Below are 24,958 nucleotides of genomic sequence, written 5' to 3' on the forward strand. Positions count from 1 at the left end.
AAGATTTCCATTTTTGGGGTGTAGAAAAAGTGTGGGGACAAAATAATAGTAGACTCCTAAAAAGAGAAATATGGTGGATTTTGTCTTTGAATACTATGTCACCTTCAGGATTAAATGAAGAACTGGATTTTCTTCCTCTTTTGTAGTAACACAGAGTTTTTAGAGGATCCCTTACAGGCAATTGAATTTCTGAACAGATAATGAAATACACATATCAGCTGAGTACCACTCTACATATAAAAGCACAACATCTAGTCTTAACAAATACACAGAAAGAAGATAAAGAGAATGCTATAAACAGTTTAGAGAAACAAATAGACAAAGAAGAATGTAAGTAAAAAATTTTTTTGTGTGTTTTCCTATTGTATTAAGAATTTCAAATGTAATACAAATGAAGTATTAATGATGTAAATGTATATATGTTTGTATTGTAGCCCCTGATGAAGGCTGATATATAATAGAGCCAAAACGCGTTGGGCATTTTTAAAGAAGACAAAATAGAATAAACAACTTCAGAACGTTAATGGTCATTTGGGTTTTATACCCCCTTTCCTTTTTGCATTGATATTTGACCATCACCCCTCCTCTTTTCTTTTTAAGGAAAACAGCCTCATGGGCCAAACTGGTACCCATGCTGGTCTAAATTTGGCCCATGGGCCAGAGATTCCCCACTCCTGCTTCGTGGGATTAAGTCCTACTCATTTGGAATCTGAAGCCACATGTTTCTGGATGGGTTTAGTTACTGAAATTGTTTTTACAACACAGTTCTAGGCAGGTTTACTGAGAAGTAAGTCCCATACAGTTTGATATCAGCAAGGCCAGCCCCCTTGCCAGTGAATGCACAGGGTTGAGGGTTCTTGCTTTCTCCCTTCCTCTGTATCTACCTAGAGTCTTTGTATGTTGAATGTTAGATCACCTAAGCTCACAGGTTATCAACAGCAGTCGTCTAGTGCAAGCGGAATATAAAGGAGAGCCCACTCAAGAATTCTCGTGTCTTGGGAGGTACCAGAAATTTTCTATTTGGGAGTCAGACTTCAGACAGCAGAACAGTCTTTATAATATATGCTATTTATTCATATCTTGCACATTATCATGAATAAAATGCATCTAGGTGGCCTTAGCCATCATTGCAGAAACAGAAAAAAAGAAACGCATATCAGCATGAAAGAAGTTGTTGGATATCCATTTAACATCAAAGTAAAAAACTCTGAAGACACATCTTAGTTAAAACAAGTTAAAATTGATGACAGACTGAGTTAAACTCTATTACAGAGCCAAAGTTACAAAGTACATGGAAATACATGTCATAATACATCACCCATCAGATGTCATGGATGGTTCTCTTGCTTTCTTCGACCCCCCACTCCAGCAGAGCTGAAGGGTAATGACTGCTATAAAACCTGGCCTTTTATACACTGACTTATCTAAGGGTAGGCTTGTTCCCATGGCCTTATTAATTATGCTGCCTGCTAGAAGCAGCACTAACTGTCTCCTGGAAGCAGCCACACCATATAAGGAGCTTCCTCTAATTTTTGCCAGACATTGGCTGTCTGCCCAGACATCTTATTTCTATGTATGCTCCAGCTGTTTTCATAGGAAAATAGCTTTTGTCAGGAGACGGAGGAAAAAGGGGGGGCTGTTTTCAACTACTCCTTTTCTTACTTTTTGGGTCTTATGCATGAAGCAGACTTTTAAAGCTATTTCAGCAAATCTTAAGCATATTCCAAGCTATATAAACAAATATAAGCAGATATAAATGATTTCAGCACATTTTATGCATATTTCAAGCCAATATCTGGGCTAGCCCCTTACAAGTTTAATGAGTCTTATTGCCGAGTAGGCGTGCACAGGATTGCATCATTAGCATTTGTTGTTTAAGTTACTTGAGCGCAAGATTAGGCAAGACACATACATCGTCTAAATGAGTGTGTAAGATTTAGGTCATAAACAAACATGCATGGATATCTGCAGTTCATGACAGCTGCTTTATCAGAACCTGAATGTCCAGCAGAGAAGCCTTACCCATCAAATGCATACTGGTTGTTACATAAAGGACAGTGAACCCATTCAAAAGATTTCTTCCTGGTTCTATTCACTGTAAAGATTGCTGCCACAGCCTTTTACATTCTGAATTGAAACGAGGAGGACCAGATTATTATTTTTTTCCTTGGCCATGCATTGGATGGATTGGAAGGTCTCAATCTTCCAATCCAATCCAGAGCCGATTCCCTTCATCCTTTGAGGCAGTTGCTTGACAAAATAAGAGAGGCTGCAAAAAAAAAAAAATCAGGAAAAAACCAGAACACACAAAGACCAGGGGACCAGTTCAGAAGACAGAAGGTTTTCTATTATACTGTCAGGGCTACACACCCACCTTTCCTCAGCTACAGAAGAACATCTGTAGGACATGCATGCAGCCAAAGTTGGCTACTGGCAGCTGCTCTAACTGTACTATAATGAGCAGCAGTCCTCTGAAAGACTGAGATTTTCACCTTCACAGCTTTGCTGAACTGCAGCCAGCCAATGTGGGGCTCCAGGAATTTAAGCAGAAATGCAGAATCCTTCTGGTCTGGCAGCACAAGTTGCGCAATATGCTGGGAAGCCTGTACTGCTGTTTGTAGCAAATGGTGTGGCTTTTTCAAAAGCAAAAAGGCACAGAACAGTCTCTCTGAAGTGCCCAAATCAACTGTTTTAGGAGTCATGTCTTATTTTTTCACACATTTCATTTGCATTCTGCCCTTTTTCAAAGGAGCAGAGCTGGCTACCCAGCATTGTAGGCTGTCTGCCAGACTCTGGTCAGATTCACCCATTTAGCTTCAGAGATAGCACAACGTAAGCCAGAGATGAGGAATTGTGACCCTCCAGATATTGTTGGACTTCAACTCCCATCTGCCCTAGCCAACATAGCCAATGATCATGGATGATGGGAGCTGCAATCCAACATCTGGAGGACCACAGGTTCCCCACCCCTGGTGTAAAGTATATATTCTGATTATTCTCATAGAACTTGGTCACCCAGTCCAGCACAGTTTCCCAGAGGAGTTAAATTTAACTGATTGTGGAGATGTGACTACATAATCTATCACACCAAAAATGGCTTACCTCAATGTAAACAGTGTGTATTGCCATAAATAGCCATCAATGCTGAGACTTGATGTTTTGGCCCAGCTCTAATATATGCTAATAGTGATCTCATTCTCCAAGTGTGGAACCTTATTTAGCCAAAATGACACCATCCATAAATAAGAGGGAAATATCACCAGCCTGGTGGAACCCTAAGGTTTGAAGAAATACCACCACCCATATTTAAAAAAAAACAAAAAAACTTTGGGAAAATACTTAAAAGGGACACAAAAATGATTCAGTGAGGACTAAGCAAGACTGGAAGTGAACGGCAATAGGGTAGCTAGTTAGGTATCACACAAAAAAATCGCATGCTCTAATTGGTACGCATAGATGCAAGTATAGAAAGATCTACCATAATTGACATAGAAATACAATCCATCTTAGCTGAATATATCAGTTTGCCCATGTCCTTTGAACTTGGAGGGGGGCAACCTACAGGGAACTGAATAACCAGAAAGAAGGCGTAGCTGGCTGGCTCAAAGCCTGAACAGGAGTTCCCCACACGTTAATGTTTTCTTGTAGGTTCCATTTGTCTCTTTTAATTCTGAAACATTGCTGCCATACTGGCTGATGTATTATGCTTTGCTAGGAATAGGGGAGAAATTCTATTTTGTTTGCATTTTAATGAGAATCTACCTAATTTGCACTTCTCGAAACAATGTGCAAACTGAAACACAGCTGTCCTTCGAGATTCACACTTCTCTGAATCTTGCAACAGTTCCCCAACCAACCAATGTATACAAAAATGTATTAGGGAAAAATATGCACCAAAAAGCATTATATCAAGAAAAAAATGTTTGCACAAATGTGTATATTAGCCAAAACTGCATATAAACATGTTGAATGGGAGAAATTTTCATTACAATGCTGACGAGCGTTCATGATACTTTTTAAATAAATTGTACATAGATGCAGAAATGTGGAAAAATGAATTAAGAATTGGAAAAATAAATGGAAAGAAGCAAAATTGACAGATTTGGCCATCCCTATGTTGTGCTGTTGGTTTTTGTACTGTTAATTGTTTTAGGATGTTTGTATGAGTTGCTATGGGAGTCAGTTTGGACTGAAAAGGAGACTATGTATTTAATGCTCCAAATAAATGAAATGACAGTTGGGTCCTACTCCGGAGAAAACCCTGCTCCAAATCCCTGCCAATTTCTATTCTTTTAATTGCAGGATTCTGAGCAAGGCCTCACCTCCAGACCTCCAAAGTGGCTTCAAATGCTGTGACCACACAAAACCCTTTAATGGGCAATAAAACATTCTCTTCCTCCCCAGTGGTTGTTTTCCAGTTTAAAAGAACGAGCAAACCATGCACTGCTTTCAGTAAGAAGTTTGGTTGCTTCAGAAATCAGTCAGACCTGCTGTTTTATCTCTATTCGTTTCCTGAGGATGTTTAGTTGGAAGTAATCCTAAGAGTATTTGGTTAGAAGTTAAGTACTGCTGAGTTCAATTAGGATTACTCTCTAAAAAGTATGCTTAGGGACTGTGGCCGTATGTGTGTTTATAATTTGACGCAGGATTGCAGCCATAATTTCTTGCTAGCCAGTTCTGAGTTGCTCGGTCCATTGCAGTGAGCATTTGAACCATCTAAAGAACGGCTTTTTCAAGGGAGGGGAGAGGGCAAAGGACATCTCACAGAGATCTGCAAAGGGGATTTGAAAATGTCTCTTATGGTTAGGCTTTGAACCAGCAGACTGCTGTCTGCTTCTCTAACATACAAATGGCATCTCTTCCTTCTGAAATGATGGCCAAACTGTGAGCGAATGGTAAGGGTGGGTGAAGCTGTCCATTTCCGCTTCTCATTTTTCCAGTCTTAAGTTCTTCACATTTCCACATTAGTTTGTCATTTTTTTAAAAAAAAGCCCTCAAGAAAATACATTTTAGTGCGCATTTCTGCTATTATGCACATTTTTGTATGCAATTTTGCCTAACTTGCATACTTTTGCAAAGACTTTCCCCCTAATATAATGCATTTGTCTATGCTGTTTTCACTAATATATGTACTTTTGTGCACACTTTACCCATGCATATGCACATTTGTACACATTACTTGGCTGGAGAACTGCACTGCAAAATTTCAGAGAAGTGTGACTTTTAAAGGATGGCTGCGTTTTGGTTTGCATATTGTTTCAGAAGATGCAAATTAGGAAGGCTCACCTTTAAATGAGAACTGTATTGAATTTTTCTATTCCCCACCTCCCCCACGTGGTCAGAAAACAATCTGCCAGGGTATGAAAAATGCAAGTCATTATAGTAGCTTCACCTTTGCATGTTGGCTTCTTTAAGATAACCACAAAAGAAAAACTCAGATGCTGGATCCCAGGGAAGGAACTTGACTTTACAAGAGATATGGAGTCTTTTGCCTCTCCTCTCTTACTGGTTACATCTAGTATAACCCATGGTGTGATGGAATGTCACCATGCTGCACATTTCCCTTAGGGTGGCCATTTGCACATTGCCCTCCCCCCAAATGGACAAAAGAGAGCACAGATTTGCATAAAATTTGCACATGCTAGTTTAGATGTCTAGATGCAAACTTAGAAATAATCACTGTTTATATAGAAATATTCATAACATACTGGGGAAGATGGATCAGGTGACCTCTGTGCCTGTCCTGAGGCACCTTTGGGCTCAGGCTTGAGTTGTCAGACCATGCAGGGCGATCAGGAAGTAGAAGACAAGGATGGGGGAGGGGAGGCTCCGGCACTGGAACAGAGGCTGGTAGAGGGAGATCCTCTCCTTTCCTTGAATCTGGCAGCTCTTGAAAGAGAGGCAGGAGTCCCAGCTATCCCCTCTTCACCCATGTAGGGGAGAGCATCACTTTGGTCTGGGGAGGGCATTGATTCACAGCCTGGAGTGGATGGATAGCAGTCGGAAGGGGAGGTGGGCCCAGCTTTGTCTTCCAGGACAATGTGGCACCTCCAAAGAAGGGAATAGACCCACCCACCTAGACAAAGCATAGCACAAGCCAGCAAGCTCAACATTCCTGTAAGGCATGGGAATCCCACAAGTGAGCATGACAGGCCCTGACTTTAAAAGCTTGGCAGGTGGGCATGGCAATTAATTGGAACAAGTCCAGAGCTCTTGCACAGTCTTGAACTTCTTGCCCTGATCTTGGACTCTTGAACTGTGGCTCCTGTTCCTAGACCAACTTAGTCCTGTCCCCCGTTCGCCTGGCAAGAGCTTTGGGGCTGCAATAACTCTTTGCCTGCTGCTGAGCCCGTACCGTTACGTAGCTTCGATAAAGATCTCCTCCATACTTCTGCTGATGTGTTTGGGGTGGGAGCCAGGGTAATGCCTGCTCAGATTGCTGTCCAGGAGCTAACTGTGGATTTGCAACTTCAAAGCCCCTTCTCTTCCTTCAGATAGTTTTCAGTCTTCAAACTGGACTTGGACTGGACAGGCCTTCAAACCAGAGGGTTAATAGCTCCGTGGCGGCAGTGGCAACAGTTCTAGCAGCAGCAGCAGGCAGGCAAAGGGGGATGTTAGAGGAACTGTAGCCATGCTGGGCTCAAGACTAGGGTCAGGGGGAAGGAAGCAAGGACGGTATGCAGGCCAAGCGGAGCTCAAGGCCGGGGGCAGAGGGGGAGGCTGGTAAGCGGCTCCTGAGGTGGTGGCAATGACAACAGAGACCTCTGCAATGGCAATGGCAGCCTCAGCAGGAGACTGGTAAGTGGCCTAAGCAGGGCAGCAGCTTTGCTCTAGGCCAGGGAGGGGGGATAGAAGGCCAGTAAGCAGCAGCGGAAGATCAGTCGTGGGACCGGTAAGGTTTGTGAGTGCCTGGGGGAGAGGAACAGTTTGTGAGTGCCTGTGTGTGTGCGTGTGTGCACTGGAGTCTCTCTGTGTGTATTTGGAGGTGCCTGGGCTGTATGTCTCCCTCTGTGTGTGTGTGTGTGTGTGTGTGAGAGAGAGAGAGAGAGAGAGAGAGACTCCCTGTGTGTGTGTGTTTGGGGGGTGCCTGGTGTGTGTGTGTTTACGGGTGTGGAGATTGGCGAGCAAAGTAATCAGGCAGCATTTCATATATGGGGAGGTCCTACCGAAAAGTAGAACACATGGTGATCCCTGCCTCCCATGATAATCAAAGGCGGTGGCAGAAAAATGAATGGCACAATGACATCTTATCGTTGAGTATAATGCAACATGTGACATTTGAAAGAGTCCCTCCGGCAGCTTACTAGGAAGAGTGGTGGCAGCAAACATCTTCATATGCCTGTGACTAAAGAAACTTAATCACTCTCAGCAAGTGTTTTACCTGCCTAAAAAAATGCATTGGATGGTAATCAATAATGGTCCTACTCAGAGAAGACCCATTAAAGTTAATAGACATGACGTACTTAGATTCACTAATTTCAGTGGGTTTACTCTCAGTAGAACTTAGCTGTCTACAACCTGCAGTATGAATTTTAGTTACAGACCTGAAAATAAGTCCCGTCACACAGAATGAATTTTTTTCTATTACTATTTATGGAGTGAATCCTGTTGGCTGTTCTTTTTGACAGGCAGCTCCACCATGGAATATTTCAGCATGCTGAATGAGTACCCCAGAGAACTGGCACAGCCTCCTCCTACAATACTCTTCTCCATTGTTTTCCCCCCAGCAATATTCAGCAGCAGATGGTCTCTGAACATGGATGTTCCATGTCCCATCAATGGCTAATATCCATTGATAATCCTATCTGTCAAAACCCCTTCAAAAGGCACCTAAATTAGTAGCCATCATAACATCTTGTGACAGTGAATTCCATAAATTAATTACACCTTGTAATTAATCAGAGCACAATAGCATTTGTTCATAGTCATTTGAGTACGATAGCGCTCATTTATAGTCATTTTATTGTTGCACAAAATGTTCCCTGTTTCCCATTTTTACTTCCTTTCATCCACCACAACTCATGCATGTCGTTGCTAGTGATCTATGATCAATAGGCATGCTTGAACTTGGCCCCTTTTTAAGTGAGGTCACGTTTTCATTGTTTATATGAATTTAGGCATGATTGTCATACATAGCTTGTTGTGTTGGAAATGGCAGTGCATCAGTTTGTATACTTTTCCTGTAATAAGGTGATATATTTAGAAGAAGTGAACATGACAGACTTTCACAAGAACATGACTAAGCTGAAATGAACTGCCACTCATGAGTGAGTAATAATATGCAGGTAGAAAATAAATTGTAGGATGACCATCACAAAATGGCAGCACTTGATGCCCCAACCCTCTAGATCAGATTTAGGGGTGGGGGATGGGGAAATTCCATTGCACAGCTGAAAGTTGTTGTGCTAGGGAAGCTGTTTAGTTGAATACCACCCAATATTGGAAAGTGTGAATAGGAAAGGTTATTTTGGGAGTAACAGATCCAGCCCTGAGTTTGCATGCAAAAAGTCCCATTTACTGTCCCTGGTGACTTCTGTTCAAAAGGCTCTCAGGTAGCAAGTGATGGGAAAGGTCGAGTTTTCACCAATTTATGTCAAACTACATAGACCAGTGATCCAATGTAGTAGAAGGGAGCCTCATATGAACAAAATGTATAGCTAATGGTCTTCTGTTAGCTTAATGCACCTGCTTTTCATGCAAAAATCCCTGGCATCTGCAGGTAGGAGAGCTACTCCTGTCTGCCAGCACTGTAGGCAATGCTGACCTAGACGGACCAAAGGCAGCTTCCTTTCGCACACCGAGGATCACACAGGAGTGAAAAAGAAAGGCAATCAGTAGGCCTTTGGTGTCTTATCAGAGCATTTTGGAACCAGTATCCCTGAATTACAATGCGTTTTAGTTAAGTAAAGCAACACCTTTATCCTTGTGTGGCACCTTAAACACTAACATTTATTATGGCATACACGTCCATAGACTTCATCAGATGCACAAAGTGCTATGCTATGTGTGTATGCACAAGGTGTTTGTTTTTTTTAGGGGGAAGGGGGATTATAAACAGTCAGGTCAGAGAGAAATGAAATGCAGGAAAGCACAGGTAGTAATAATGACAGACTGTAATTAATGGTAATAGTCATAAAATAGTTGTTGATAACACAGACATCCTGACATTGGTAAGCCAATTGATATGCTAAAAATACACGCTATATAATATGCTTATAATCCTTTGCCTCAATTCGGTCCACAAGTGATAGCACTGGAGCACTTCATTTCCCTCTGTCCTCCCTATTTACACTTCAACCCCCCTCCAAAAAAGAAAAATTCCCATGGGCCTGTAACTCAGAATAAAAGCATGCATCTGATGAAGTGTACTGTACTCCACAAACACGTACACCATACTAAATGTGTTAAAGGTGCCATGGGTCTGCTGCAAGGGACTAAAATGGCTATCCCTCTGGAACTAGTAAAGCAAGCAAACTCATTTTATGGTTAAGGGAAATGCATGTGTAGGGTTGTTTTTTCTTTTTCTGCTGAAAGTGTTTCAGGTTGGTGATTGGAAAGATGGATTGTTTCACAACATGTGTAGGGTTAAAATAAGACGTCTTTGACTTTAGAGTGCTTGATATAGCTAGAGTGACCCCTCGGGCTGAAGTGGTTTTATGAGCAGTAAAGTATCACCTGATATCTAGGACCTTCTTTCTCTCTGCCCCTACCATCCCCTTAACTGTATCTCTGGATCTTAAATCAACAGCCAAGTAGTTGCCTATCAGGGCTATCTTTTACAGCTCAGAAGAAAGGTGACTCCCACGTCAAAACCTTTTTGAACTCTTTCAACTCCATTTTACACAGCTGCAGAAAAGCCACAGTGGTTCAAGTATTCATTATTGAAATACAATGACTCAACATTATTCTGAGAAAAACAAAACCCCGAATCCTCATCTATGACCAGATGCAGCTGTTCTAGAGGCCTGCCTGTTTTAGGTAGTGATCCTTTACACCAGGGGTAGCTAAGCTTTTTTCACCCAAGGGCCAGATTGTGGGTTGGCCCAGCCCTTCAAGGGCCACATGTTAAGTGGTGAGTGTGGCCAAAGTAGCCATGGCCAAAATAGCTAAAGCACAGTCACTCACTCACACACACAATTACCACACAGACAGGCAAAATAAGGACACTCACCAGACACTCTCCACACATACCGAATGCACAAGTATTCAGACAATGCTTCTTCTGTTGCTGTGTTTTTTTCCCTCTCAACACCATTATATTTCTCCACGGCAGTGCCAGGTTAGCAGGCAAGAAACCTCTCCTCTTACACCAATGCTGCCAAGGGAAAGAGAAACAGGTGGAGGAAAGACACTTGGAAAAGGTAACTCTGGTGCAACACCATTGCAAGAAGGTCTTAGAGCTTAGGAAACAGGACCAAATGCTTCTCCCTTTGTCCTGAAGCTCTAAGACATTCTTGTGGTGGCACCACACCAGAGGGAGAAGCGGCAACCTATTTTGCCAGAGGCCTGTCAGCCTACTAGAAGTAGTTTCATGGGCTGGATCCGGCCCACTTACTGTTGGTTTGCTACTCTTGTGTGCCTGCTTACCTGGTTGAACTCATTGGGGCTTACCGCTTAATAGACATGAATAGGATTCCATTGTCATCGTGTTATAAGAAACTAGGCAGTCAATATCATTTTTGTGTTTGGTTTGTTTGTTTAGGGATATATTCTTGACTCTCTCTCTCTCTGGGGGTTGTTAGCTATAATCTTTTATTTTATTAATGAGGAAGGAACCTGTTCCTGATTAAAAATTAGCACTGTTATGCTGAGTCATCCCTCTCCATCCACTTACGCATTACCAAAAATGAGGAAATGCATTGCCCAAAAGGACAAAAGAGTAGAAATACAACACAGCTGACCACAGTGGGGAAGCCTGTGACTAGGTGACCTGGGTGGCTGCTTAGTCTTGCTCTTCAGGTGCTGCTCAATGTTGATGGGCAACTCCAAGGCCCCTACTCCCCCCTTTTCTTATGGCTCTTCTTTATCTTCAAATCAGACTGGGACTGGACCGCCCTCCAAGTAGAGGATTCTTTCAAATAGAGGATGTCCTCTGTAAAGCAGGACAGAATGGCCACCTTTCCTCCATCCCACATAGCACAATTCTTCCACCATGTTCTGATGCCACTACATTTCAGACGTTTACCCATTGCTTCTTCAAATCACTGGGCCCCATCAGTGGCTCAAGGAAACATGCCATGTCAGGGCATGGGGAAAGATTTCTTAAATTCCTGTATGTTACAGAAGAGAAAGGTGAGAAGGTGGCACAGCAAGGCCAGTTTCAGCCACACTCCCGTGTTTCCCCTTAGCTCCACACTTAGTAAATGCTTACTCTTCAGTATTACCTCTCTCATTGTCACCTTCCCCAGGCTCTTCTCCACCAGCATGGCAAAGTGTTGGCTTCTGTCATCAGCATCCAGAATTAACATATACTTTGGTTTTTTGTGTAAAATTAGAGTTGTAATATCTGATTGATATACATATCTCAGGCAGCTGGGCAGATGTTCCAAGTCAACTAAAAGTACAAAGGAACTATAAAGGTAATAAAACATCTATTTGCCATCATAAAGGTCTGTTTTTCATTATACTCAAATCCAATTGCACTGATTCAGACAGTATGGTTAATGTAATACATGGGTGGGCAGAGGCCTATTGAGATTTACTAGCAGATTTCTGAATGATTTGCCATAGAGCATTTCTTCGTCGTCGTCGTCGTCGTCTTCTTCTTCTTCTTCTTCTTCTTCTTCTTCATCATCATCATCATCATCATCATCATCAACAGGCATATGACCCCTCACTGGATCATCATCTTGTAGTGGTGAGTGGGCTTGCGTGTTGCAATGAACCCTGTGAGCGATGCTGTCGGGAGTCATGTACTCCCAGCAGGGTCACCCATGGTGGTAAGGTCAAGGGAGAGGAACCAGACAAAGAACGATCCAAGAAAGTCGTCAACGGCAGAACAGGCGGAGGATAACAATGTGTACGTTACAACAGCTGTGAAGGCGGATGAAGGCTGCAGCAGATAAAAGACTTCCAATCGCCATGGTATCCATGCCATTGGATCAAAGCGTTTTTCTGTCAAGATTGTGTGTTGATTGTCGTGCGCCGATCTCCCCACATAAAACAAATTCACCCACAAGTGTCTTCCAAGCAAACCAAACCAAACCAGAAGTCCCATGGCGATTGGCAAATGGCAACGGGGGCAGGACTGTGAAATCTGGAAGCCCCTAGTCATGGACCAGCACATGGGCGGTGGATACAGACTCAGTCGTCCTGGCTCAAGGGCCGAGGCAGTTGAGTAGTTCGGCAGCTGTATCCACGACTGAACAGTCCTATTCAGGATCCACTCTGCTCCCCTGTATGAGGAGGGGCTAGAAAAGGTGCCCTAAACATAGTCTGCCACATCTCTCTCCCTGACTGGATTACCGCGTCCAGTGGGGTCACCACTTAGCGGTAGCAAAAGACAATTGAATTTGGGAACATGGAATATACAGACATTGCTGAAAAACACAGATAGTGAACGTCCTGAATGCAGGACTGCCATCATCGCAAGGGAGTTGAGACGTTTTAATATTGACATAGCAGCACTCCAAGAAACACGAAGAGCAGGAGAAGGACAACTGAAGGAAGAAAAAGGAGGTTACACCTTCTTCTAGAAAGGACTGCCTGAACAAGAATGACGAATACATGGAGTAGGCTTTGCTATTAAAAATAATCTTGTGAAGCTCTTGTCAGAGGTTCCTATTGGCATTAATGAACGACTCTCAATTCTTCGGTTAAAACTTGCCAAAAAGCAGGTATCTATTGTAAGTGCTTATGCACCAACATTAGATGCTGATGAAGTAATCAAGGAAATTTTTTATAATGAGCTGGACACCATCTTATCAGAGAGACCTAAGGAGGATAAAATTATCCTCTTGGGTGATTTCAATGCAAGAGTTGGGCGTGATTTCTATTTATGGCCAGAAACCATTGGGAAAGAAGGAGCTGGCAATAGCAACCTGAATGGCATTCTACTTCTGACTAAATGTGCAGAGCATAATCTTGTTATTACAAACACACTCTTTCGTCAGAAAAATAAATTTAAAACATCATGGAAGCACCCTCGGTCAAAACACTGGCATCTCCTGGATTACATAATTGTCCATGCCAGAGATCGTCATGATGCACTCCTCACTAGGACCATGACGAGTGCTGATGACTGCTGGACAGATCACCAATTAATTTGATCCACTATGGCCATTAATATTGTTCCTCAATGTAGGCTCCAAGGAAGAAAACCAAGGCGTAAAATGAACATCCATGCCCTTCAAGATCCTATTAAACGAGCCTGCTTTCAAACAACTCTCAAGAAAATCTACTGACGGAACTCCCTGAAAATGTCGAGGAACACTGAATTAAACTGAAGACATCCATTATTGCAGCATGTGAACAAACTATTGGATACCAAACTAAGAAACTTCAGGATTGGTTTGATGAGAGTAATAGTGAGATTGAACATATCATCAACAAGAAAAGGAAAGCCTTCCAGATATGTCAGAAAGACATTAACTGTGCTGCTAAGAAAAAAATCCATGCCAGTGCAAAGGCAAAGGTCCAAAGAAGAACTAGAGAACTTAAGAACGCCTGGTGGATAAAGAAAGCTCAAGAAATCCAGCACTTTGCAAATGCTCATGATGCACGGGGCTTTTTTAATGCCACAAAGGCCATCTATGGACCAAGAAATTATGATACAAATTCCTTACGTTCACTGGATGGTAGCAAACTTCTAAAGGATAGTCTATTGCACTGCGCTGGAAAGAGCACTACCACGACCTCCTCAATCGTAACTCTATCGTGGCTGATGAGGTCTTCTTGCAAATTCCACAACAAACTAGAGACAAGCTTGCCGTATCCCCTAATTTGGATGAAGTCAGTAAAGCCATCAATCAAATGAAGAACAACAAAGCTAGTGGACCTGATGGGATTCCTGCTGAAGTCTTTAAAGAAGGTGGGCCTGAATTTACACAACAACTTCATAAGCTCATCGAAAAAATCTGGATGAGGGAGGAGATTCTGGAAGACTTTAGGGACACCATAATTATCACCCTTTTCAAGAAGGGTGATAGAATAGTTTGCGGGAACTATCGAGGTATCTCTCTTCTTGCTACTGCAGGTAAAATCCTTGCAAGAATCCTCGCAAATTTCCTCCTACCGATCTCAAAGGATGTCCTCCCCAAATCTCAAAATGGTTTCCGCCCTTCCAGGGGGACAGTGGACATGATCTTCACTGCACGACAGCTTCAAGAAAAATGCAGGGAGCAGAATCAACCTTATTTATGGTATTTATTGATCTGACTAAGGCCTTTGACACTGTGAATCAAACCGCTCTCTGGACCATCCTTCAGAAAACTGGATGTCCTGATAAATTTGTGAATATTTTGTGACTCCTTCATGACAACATGACAGCAACAATTTTGGACAACAATGGCTTTCAGAGCGATCCATTCAGAGTCGGATCAGGCATAAAACAGGGATGCGTCATTGCTCCTACCTTATTTGCTATCTTCATTGCTATGATTCTGCACCTTATTGAGGGGAAACTTCCTACTGGTGTGGAAATCATATATCGAACAGATGGAAAGCTTTTTAATCTCAGTAGGCTGAACGCAAAAAGTAAGGTAATGTCAACCTCTGTTGCAGAACTTCAATATGCCGATGATAATGTAGTCTCTGCACATACAGAGAAAGATCTTCAAACTATCCTAAATGTCTTTGCAGACGCATATGGAAAGCTTGGGCTCTCACTTAATATTAAAAAAACCAAAGTGCTTCATCAACAGGTGTGAACTAGTCCCTCTGTAGCACCATCAATCCAGCTTAATGGTGTGACATTTGAGAACGTTGATCACTTCCCCTATCTCGGCAGCCATCTCTCTGTAAAAGCTGACATCGATGCTGAAATTCAACATCGTCAGAGCTCTGCGAGTGCCGCATTCTCCCGAATGAAGTGTAGAGTGTTCGAGGAGTGGGATATTTGCAGGGAGACCAAAATGCTTATTTACAAAGCCATTGTACTACTGACCTTACTGTATGCCTGTGAAACATGGACCATTTATAAACACCACTCCCAGCTTCTTGAAAGATTCCACCAATGCTGCCTCTGGAAAATTCTGCAAATTACTTGGGAAGACAGATGAACTAATGTTAGCATTTTGGAAGAAGCAAAGGCTACCAGTGTTGAAACAATGATCCTTCAACATCAACTTTGCTGGATCGGCCATGTTGTTCGAATGCCTAATCACTGTCTTCCAAAGCAGCTACTTTACTCCCAACTTAAGGATGGAAAACAGAACATCGGTGGACAGCAACAGAGGTTTAAAGATGTTGTTAAAGCGAATCTAAAAAGAATTAACATAAACATTGACAACTGGGAAGTCTTGGCACATGAACATCCCAAATGGAGATCGGCGATTATCAAAGGTGCTGTGGACTTTGAAGAAGCATGAATACAGAGCAAACGGGACAAATGAGCTAAGCGGAAGGCACGTCAAACAAATCCTCATCACGACCATCTTCCATCTGGAAACCTATGTCCTAACTGTGGGAGGCTGTGTGGATCCAGAATTGGCCTCCACAGTCACTTACTGTTAAAGACAATATCTTGGAAGACAATCTTATTTGGCCACGAGTGATTGCCAATGAAAAAAAATGGATATGAACGGGCAGGGGGCAGGGAAGGAAACCCGGAATGGATTTTTGTTTGACAGGACAGTGAGTTCAGTTCTGAAAACTAATTCCTGTGCTCAGCAAAGAAGCACCCTGTCCCTTAATTCTAAGAGTTCATAGGAAGAGAGGCAGCTACCTTATACTGAGTCAGACCACTGGTCCATCTAGCTCAATATTGTCCACACTGACTGGCAGTGGCCTTCTAGGGGTTTAGACTATGTGTACACAGTGGAAACTGGTGGCTCCAATGTCAGTTGGGCAGTCTGAACTTTCAAGGAGTTGGACAGGTCCTTGGACATTCAGACTAAAACCCAGAGTGGATTCACTGCCTCACTGACATTGGAGCCACCAGTCTCCACTGGGTGTAAATAGTCAGATTCACCTTCTTCAGGGAATGAGGTTAAGGATGAAAGCAACAGGCAGTGGCACCAATGGCCAGCACCAGAAGCACTTCTGCCAGCCAAGTTTGTGGTTCCAGTGCCCCTCTTACCTGAGGTTGTAGTCCTGTCATCCTCGAACTCTGAAGATTCCATCACAGAGGCTCAAGTCATGCTCTATTGAAGCAGAAGGGTGATGGAGTGGGCAGGGACCCTTTACCTGAAACGGCACCTTCCAGTGAGGGCAGGGCTAACAATAGCAATGCAGCTGCTCCTACTATATAGGGCTTAGTCTCCTGTTGATTACTCCTGAAGCAACATCAAAGCCTTGCCTTGCATTTAGCCTGAGCTTTGCACCAGGCCTTGCCTTGTCTTGTTTGAGATCAGAGTAGCCTCTTAACATTATGAAAATTCCCAGTCCTGCCTGGAGATGCCAGGGATTGAACCTGAGGCCTTCTACATGCAAAGCAGATGCTCTTATCACTGAATGAATGGATTATTTATTTTGGTACATGACCAGAAAAGCTCTTATCACTGACCTACCGCCTTTCCCCATCTATGCCCCCCCCAACTGCCATAATTTTGCACCTGACTCTGGTTGGTGGATTTCAGGGTTCTGGTAAAACAAACAGACTGCCTGAGCCTGAGGTCTACCTGCCCCTGGTGTAATGATTGCACCCAGTCTAGGGTGACAGAAATCCATGTCCAAATTCTCACTCAGCCACAAAGCCTTGGATCCTTGAAGAGGAACTCAAATTAAAGGTAAAGTAATGTATTATCACATTATACATTGAATTGGATTCTGACTACTGAGAATCCGGTTTGTAGTACAATACATCTTAATTAAATCATGACTTCAAATCCAGTATGTGGGAAGCAAATTTCTTAGCTTTACACCTGATTTGTGCCAGGTCTTTGCAAACTCTTAATGGTGGGATGGAGGTGAGTGAAAGAGACCAGGAAGATTCCCATTATGCTTGCATCAGGTAATACCTTAGCTGGGTTTAGAATCATTAGGATTATTTCAGTGGCCTACTGAAAGCTACTGTTCAGTCACAGCGGCCGAGGTCAAAATGGTTTGGATGATACTTTCTAGAGGATTGCTTCTGTTGGTAGGATAGCAAGCATTCTGGTGGTTACCCAGAACTCTTCCCTCATAAGCTGGACAAATAAAATGACCAATCTAGATAACAAATGGTCATGGCACCACAAGAAACCTGTTAGTCCAGGCCAGCACAACATAAGGCCTTCTCTGATTATTGCACCCTGCCTCCTTTGCAGAAATTCTAAATACCCATTGTTTGCAACCGTTTCCCCACATCTTAGTGGGAAATCTAAGACCTCCTACTTACGTTACACCAGTAATGTGGTAGCCAACAGGGTAATGTGAGAAGCCCTGGGCCAGGTGCAGCCCTAGCTGGTTTTGTGTGCAATCTGAGAGCCAAACTAGATGAAATGGTGGGACATCCATGATTAGAACTCCCATTCTTTTCTCTTTTTTACCTTATAAGCAACCACGAGATTGCATCAGAGTGGTGTGTCGCTGAGAGAGGAGGTTAACCCTGCATGTTTCCTGTTCCCCAAACCAGAAGCAATTATTTACTCTGCAGGGTTTTCCACTGTGGGATAAATAACCTGGAAGGGGGAGCAATTTAAACCAGAAATTCCCACTTGGGAAAAGATTAAGCCTCACCCACCCGAATATTGCAGACCCAACCTGATTTGGGTGCTTGCCACTGTTTTTTAAACTCTCCAAAAATACTGATTGAGGATCTCCTGCCATCTCTAGTTTTACCCTGTGTGTGCTCACTTGTATGCTAAAAAGCAGGCATAAAAAACTATTGTCATTTCACGGCTGCATGCACAAGTGTGTTCATGGGGGAGTGAATGCCCATATTAACTTCCTGATGCTTCCGTCAGAAGCACAAAGTACACACAGAGAAACCCGTTGTTCCACTGCTGCTTCATAGAGGCTTTTAGAGCACAAGCAGCATACTCCATCCATGTACCAAAAATAGTACAGGGACCAGTCTTGGGCTCACACATACCAGATGTTTTTAATAAGCATAACATAGTTTTTCAGCTTCCTGATTTCTTCTGCAATGGAATAAAAATCTTTCAAACAGTTCATTCGGTTTTGGCAGCTAACGTGCAATGGGTTACTTAAATGCTACTTCAGAAATTTCCCATGCCTCTTGAGACCGTATGCATGATTCACAGACAGCTTCATTTAAACACATGACATATTTTGGAGCATCTTTTTTGGGGGAGGGGGGAAACATCATTTTCATCACCCACTCGCATAAATGTTATATGCCTGTCTGGGAATCTTCTTGGTCTTCTCCTGCACTGTTGAATAACCTTCAACAAACCTAGAGCTTTTACATACTTACTGTTTACTTTTTCCAGCATTCTTTAAGACAATCTCCCAACATCATCAGTATTGTCTCTCACAGTTGCTTTTCATCAGTGCTTTTATTTTCCACCAAATGCTTCATGCTTTGCTGAGCTGCATAGCAAGTAACTTTTGTACCAAATGCAAATAAACATTAGCAACAACCCTAACTTTATAATGTACAAAGTTGATTGCATAATATCTAGATGTTTGGCATGGAGGAGGGCCCAGGGTCAGGCCTTGGCATTTCCAGCTAAAAGGGTCAGCTAGGAGGTAAAGCTAAAGAATGGGAAGCTAAAGAATAGCATTATGAGCTGACCTCTACAGATCATTCTTGCTCCTTGCTTTATCTGACCTATTTCTCCTGGCCTGGGAGTAGGGATGGGGGAGAAATTTGATTCAGTTCACATTTAAAGGTAAATCTACATAATCCACACTTAATGAAGCAATACGCAAACTGAAACACAGCCATCCTTCGAAATTCACACTTTTCCAAATTTTGCAATGCAGTTCTCCAGCCAAGTAATGCATTCAAAAGTGCATATGGTAGGGTAACGTGTGCATACAAATACATACATTAGTGAAAATAACATTAAAATGTGTTACATTAGGAAAAATTGCTTTGCCAAACGTGCATACTAGATCAGTCACACAAGGCCTTCTCTCAATCCCGCCAACCAAAACAGCTAGGTTGGTGGGTACTAGGGAGAGGGCCTTTTCTGTGGTGGCCCCCACTCGCTGGAACTCCCTCCCATGTGATCTTCGACATGCCCCTTCCCTAGATGTATTCCGCAAGGCCCTGAAGACGTGGCTATTCCAGCAAGCCTTTGAGGTCATTGGGTAAATCACCATGACCCTGTCATTTATCGTATGTTGTTAATATAATTGCTTTTATATGTATTGATGACTGTCCAGTATTTTACCTATTGTTATTAATGTGATTACATCTGTTATTATTGTATTTTATCTCTTTTAATGTACGTCGCCTAGAGTGGCTAATTGCCTGATAGGCAACAAACAAATTAAATATTATTATTATTTATTATTATTAGAAGAAATTAGCTTATGAATTTTCATGTTCTTGTGTACTTATTAATATGAGATTTTTTTCATTGGTTTATTGTTTATGATTATTTAAATTTGGATATGGTTAGTGAATTATCTAAACTTTTTGATATTGTGAGCTTCCTGGAGCATGGTTCACTGTGGAACTAGATGATGATGATCATTCTCTCTATGGAAAATGTTAAGGACTACATCTAGGATTGCACTAAAAAGGGAGGAGCTTTCTGCAAACAATTGGAGCAGTGCTGAAAAGTGCACTTCCAATGCTTTTTCTGTGATTACTTCAAAAGTGTGTGGAAATGTTCACATATTTTAGGAAGTATTGCCCTCCCTCTCATTTATTCTTATTTGCCCTCTGTGATGACAGTACAAGAGCCAAATCTGATTGGCTTTGTAACATTATGATGTCATCCTATTCACAGTATGATCTCTAATTTGTTGGAATCTCTGATGTGATCAAGCCAGGACAGAGATTCATTAATAAAAAGGAGAAGGAGAGGGGATGGTGCCAAACAGCAGCTGGGGCAAGAATGGTATTGAAAAAGAAGAGCTTCTCACAGTTTGGGTAGAAGGATTAGGGTAGCCTTCCAAAGCACCATTTTCAACCTGAAAATCCAATGGGCAAGGGTTCCTTTCAATCGCACATCGCATCAAGCGTTCCTGATATGAGAACAGTAACCCAGCTGCTCAAGGTGTGCTCTTGTAGTGAGAATAGGCAGTGTAATGAAAATACACTAGTTAACTACATTTAATAGTTCCCTCCAAATGTCAGGCTGATCTAGAAATGATGACCAATTCTAGCAGGACTGCCCTTTATGCCAAATCTGAATGTGGTATTTTGGGGTAGATTCATATTGGGAGGGCCAGACACGGGGGTGAAAAAAAAAATCCACAGCCTGCTATTTCTCCGTAAGCCAGTTTTTCCAAAGCAGATTCATTAGAATAGCTGGTGGGAGGAAGCAGACTCTACCTGTTGGTGTCACATTGTTCTGATTCAAATATAAAGCTGCCCTGGTCATAGTCTCCAGATAATGAACTGCATTGAACAAGGATTAATTCATTGTTGGCCTGCTTTATCTCAAACTATGCAGACACTGTGAAAATCATTTGCATTTCAAAACCAGGATTTGTTCCAATTGGCTTGAGAACACCTGCTTTTCACAAGCAGAAAATAACCTACTCACAATTTTACAGGAAAAAAAGAAACCAACAACAAGAAAAGAAGTCTTCCTGCTTATTATTAAATTTAGAATATAGCAGAAATGAAGGGCGGCGGCGGGGTTGGGGGGTGAGAGAAAGCATGCGCTACCCGTCTGTCTATGGCTAGATCTTTCATAGAATCTTCTGTGCGGTTTCACACAACAGCAATTTCAAGATATTTCAGTCCAATCAAAAGCAGCTGCATGGGGCTAGTTATAGCCTGTGAGAGGAAAGTCATGTTCCAATTGCTTTCTCGCTTGCTCACAATTTCATATATAGGATTATCGGATATCATGGAAGCAATTGTCTTTCTTGTTAACTGTGCATTGTGGTGCACTTATTTAAACATTTATTTCTTTGGTATACCTATAGCCCACTTTGTAGTCTTGAAAGACTAGATCCTAACCCCCCCCCAAAAATACAACATTCAAATCCAGTACAGGGATTATTCCAGTGACATTTTCTATCCTCATCCTTGTGAAAATAAGCATGAAATTATAAATATAGGGGGGTATTCATTTAACCCCTCCCATCAGCACAAGGATTACCACTAGTACAAAGGGATTTCCTTCCTCTCCTCCCCCCTCTCCAAAACTGCTCTGAAGGGTTGGGGACTCTTAGAACAGATTTAGGGAGGGTGCGAAGCGAGGATAGGGGGAAAACTTCTGTTGTGCAAGCAGAAACACTTACACTGGTGGAACAACTTCCTTGGTGCTATGGTGAACACAACCCATATTATATTACATGCAAAATGACTATCAGGCTGATGAGTGATGAAGAGCTTGAGTGGACCTCCCAATCACTCCACATGTCATTTCCAAGCTGCCATGATTTGATAAAGAACGAAGACTGTAGACCTGGAAAAGCAGATCTATTCCAGCCAGCACAACTGCTCTATACTTGTTACTTGTTGCGAGGCCACCGCTCTCTCCACCTTGCCTGCAGCTTATTTTCCATCAGGAAGGTCAGAGACTCACATCCTGTCATGGAAAAGCCACAGAGTGATATGTAGGTATCTCTCTCTATATATAATAGTCTAAAAAGGGACTCTTGCCTTCTTCAGTTCTGCCTCTCATGGGTATTGGCTGAGCTGCCGTGATGTCGTTTTATTTTATTTATTTATTATTCGATTTATATCCTGCCCTTCCTCCCACCAGGAGCCCAGGGCGGTCATGGAACGCTTAGAATAATTGCTAACGGTTGAAGGGGTAGTATTGGTCATGCAATATCATAGTAACATAGGAAAATGCCTTATACTGAGTCAGACCTTTGGTCCTTCAAGTCTGCACTAATTGGCAGTGACTTTCCGAGTTTCATACAGAAGTGTTTTCCAAACCCAGCAGGATATGCTGGGAGACTGAACTTGAGGCTTTTGGCATGAAAAATGTGTGTATTACTAAGCTATAGCTACTATGACCACCCCCCAGTTGGGTTGAGGAGCAAACCTTGATCAGGGCTTAAGGGCAGGTTGGAGTTGGTACGTTTGGTGGTCAAGGCCTAGGAAACAGAAAGGCCAGGCAGACAAGAGGGAATGCAGAGAAGCCTCACATTTTTTAGGTATGGGAGGGGCAGTGTACTTCTGAAGATGGAGTGGGAAAATCTGGCTTGAGAGAAAGGGACCCTGGGGTTGACCCGAAAATGTTGGCCAGCTATTTTTCATCTGTTCATCGGGTAAGTGGATGCCTAATGAAACCTCACCCTGAAACCTCACGGGGAAAAGAAATGTTGGTGAAATGATTGAGGGGTTGCTACTCACCTTCCTTTACGTTACAAGGTAACTGGATGTTTCATGATTTTGTCATTTTTTTTTAAATGCCCGTGCTATTCACAAGGCTCTCTTTGCAATATCTTGCCAGCCATGCATCCTGGAATGCCTTGGTGGGCGTGACACTACACTGTAGTCCATCACATTGCTCCCAAGGCATTTGGGGAAGTGTAGCTGTCAGGAAGTGCCAGGAGACTATCTGCAGTTTCCTGCCACCACATAAGGTTAAGTAAGGTAAGTAGACACGCACACTTCAATTGGGGAGGGTTCTGTCCCCCCAAGAAAGCAGTAAAAACTGTGTTGGGGGGGATTTCAGCCCAGACTTATGAACAACCCTCCTTTGTCATAGCTGGGGCTGCTGCACTCCTTTGTAAAATTGCATCACATAAAAAAGGGTGTTGTTACTTTTTCACCAAGGACCTTCTGTCTAGCAAGACAGAATGGAAGGCCTAAAGCAGGGGTAGGGAGCCCTGGCCCTCAAGTCAGATCTGGCCTATGTCATGTCACTGACCGGCCTGTGTTTTCCTCCACCCGAATTTTCCTGCCTAGAAATGTGAAGGCCCTGGAAAAAACTGGAAAAATTCAGGAAAACCCCCCGGTTTTTTTCCATTTTTTTTCTGAAGCCTGTTTTGTTTTTTTTCCCAAAAAATTGGAAAAATTTGAAAAAAATGAAGAAAAATGGATTATGGAATGTTTTATTTTAGCATGATGAATAAAAAGTTTCATTGAATCTTGGTCCCCACTTTTTTCTCAGTTCTTTTTATGGGAATGGATGTTTTATGTCTGCTTGACACTGTGGAGGACTAGCGGAGAAATACTTTCTTTGTTATTATTGTTGATGGTTTCTTCTGGTTTTTTTAAATTGTTTTTTGCCTGCTCCTCATAAACTGGCAAAACGAAAGAGGTTCCTTACAGTTCAGGTGTTCCTTACAGTTCAGGATCTTGTAGATCCATTTGTTACAAAAAAAGTAAAAATTTTGATAAAGTAAATTCAATTTGTAATAATTGTTTGAATAAAATTTACTTTTAATATACCAAATGTGATAATTTTATGCCAAACTAACTTGTACATAATTACATTTGATGTTCCTGAAGAAACAAAGTGACTTTCAATCTGTAAAAAGTGCTAATATTGCATTTTTTCAATTTTTCTGAAATCTAAAAATCTGAAACCGTTTTTTCCCCATGGCTTCAAAATTTCTGGAAATGTTACATCTCTAGTCCTGCCTCTTTCTTTTCCTGCTCTCATTGCATGTCCATGATGGCTAAGGAGGAAGAGAAGCCTCCACCCAGCATGGAAGCAAACCGCTCTTCAAGAGGAGGGACAGAGTGGTGGTCCCTGTCTGTCCTCTGGCAGGCCCTTCTATTTCCATGTGGCACTGGAGAGAGGGAGAGGGAGAGGGAGGGTGGCAGGGAGAAAAAGAGAGAATGGGCAGAGACATAGAAAGGAGGTGGTTGCCTGGGATGGGCGAATCTGTCAGTTTTGGTTTCTCTTAATTTTTTAAGTTAATTCTCTATATCTCCACAACAGTTTGTGTGGGTTTTTTTTTAAAAGCCCTCATGAAAATTGAACAGCACTTTTGCACTTCTTCCAATATACACATTTTTAGGCAGATTTGCCTAATATACACATTTTTGCCAAGCCATTTCCTCTAATACAGTGCATTTTGTATGTGATTGTCACTAATGTATGCAGTTTATGTATACTTTACCATAGTTTATGCATTTTCTATACATTACTTGGCTGGAGAACTGCCATGCAAAATTGGGAGAAATGTGCATTTTGCAGGATGGATATGTTTCGGTTTGTGTATTGTTTCAGTAAGGACAAATTAGATGGGTTCCTTTAAATGTGATCTGAATTGAATTTCTCCCCCATTCCTAGACTGGCTGCCCACACTTTCGGCTCTGGCTCCCGCCCATCACTGACTCCGGCCCCTCCCACCACTGGTATGGGACCCTGATGGATTACCACCAAGCAAATGGACCTCCAGACATAAAAAAGATTTCCCAACCCTGGTCTACAAAAGGAAAGTTTGCTAGTGCCTGAGTATTGTCTTGAAACATCCCTAGCACCCTAATTGACAGAATCAGAATGGTAGTCACACGTGGTCCTACCTAACACACTTTCCTACCACTGTTTGGGTTTATGCTGTTATTGCCATTGGTAAAATTCTACCAAGGTGCACTCCCCACAATAACGAAGCAGTGAAGGTAAGGATTTCCTGGTTAATTTTTAAAATGAAGAGTGCTGTGGAGATTTGACGTGTCCTTTCGAGGCTCTGGGCTTGAGGAATAAGGGATAACCCTTTAAAACAGGAAAGGTCAGAAAGCCTTGCAGTTGAACAACGGCTCTATTGTAGAGTGTGTTTCTGATGCCACTAACCTGCCTGCACTTCACCAGGCCAT

At 42.4% G+C, this 24,958-nt stretch overlaps 1 long non-coding RNA gene across 1 annotated transcript in view; it reads left to right on the forward strand.

The window, feature by feature from the left end:
• Positions 1–246: 246 nt before the first annotated feature.
• Positions 247–24,958, forward strand: part of LOC133383012 (uncharacterized) — a 32,048-nt gene continuing 7,336 nt past the window's right edge. The window contains exons 1-2 of the long non-coding RNA XR_009762150.1: positions 247–330; positions 24,435–24,763. This is a non-coding gene — a long non-coding RNA (uncharacterized LOC133383012). The remainder of the gene's footprint in view (positions 331–24,434; positions 24,764–24,958) is intronic.

This window comes from Rhineura floridana, chromosome 4 (genome assembly GCF_030035675.1).
Source record: "Rhineura floridana isolate rRhiFlo1 chromosome 4, rRhiFlo1.hap2, whole genome shotgun sequence".
Classification (NCBI taxonomy): domain Eukaryota; kingdom Metazoa; phylum Chordata; class Lepidosauria; order Squamata; family Rhineuridae; genus Rhineura; species Rhineura floridana.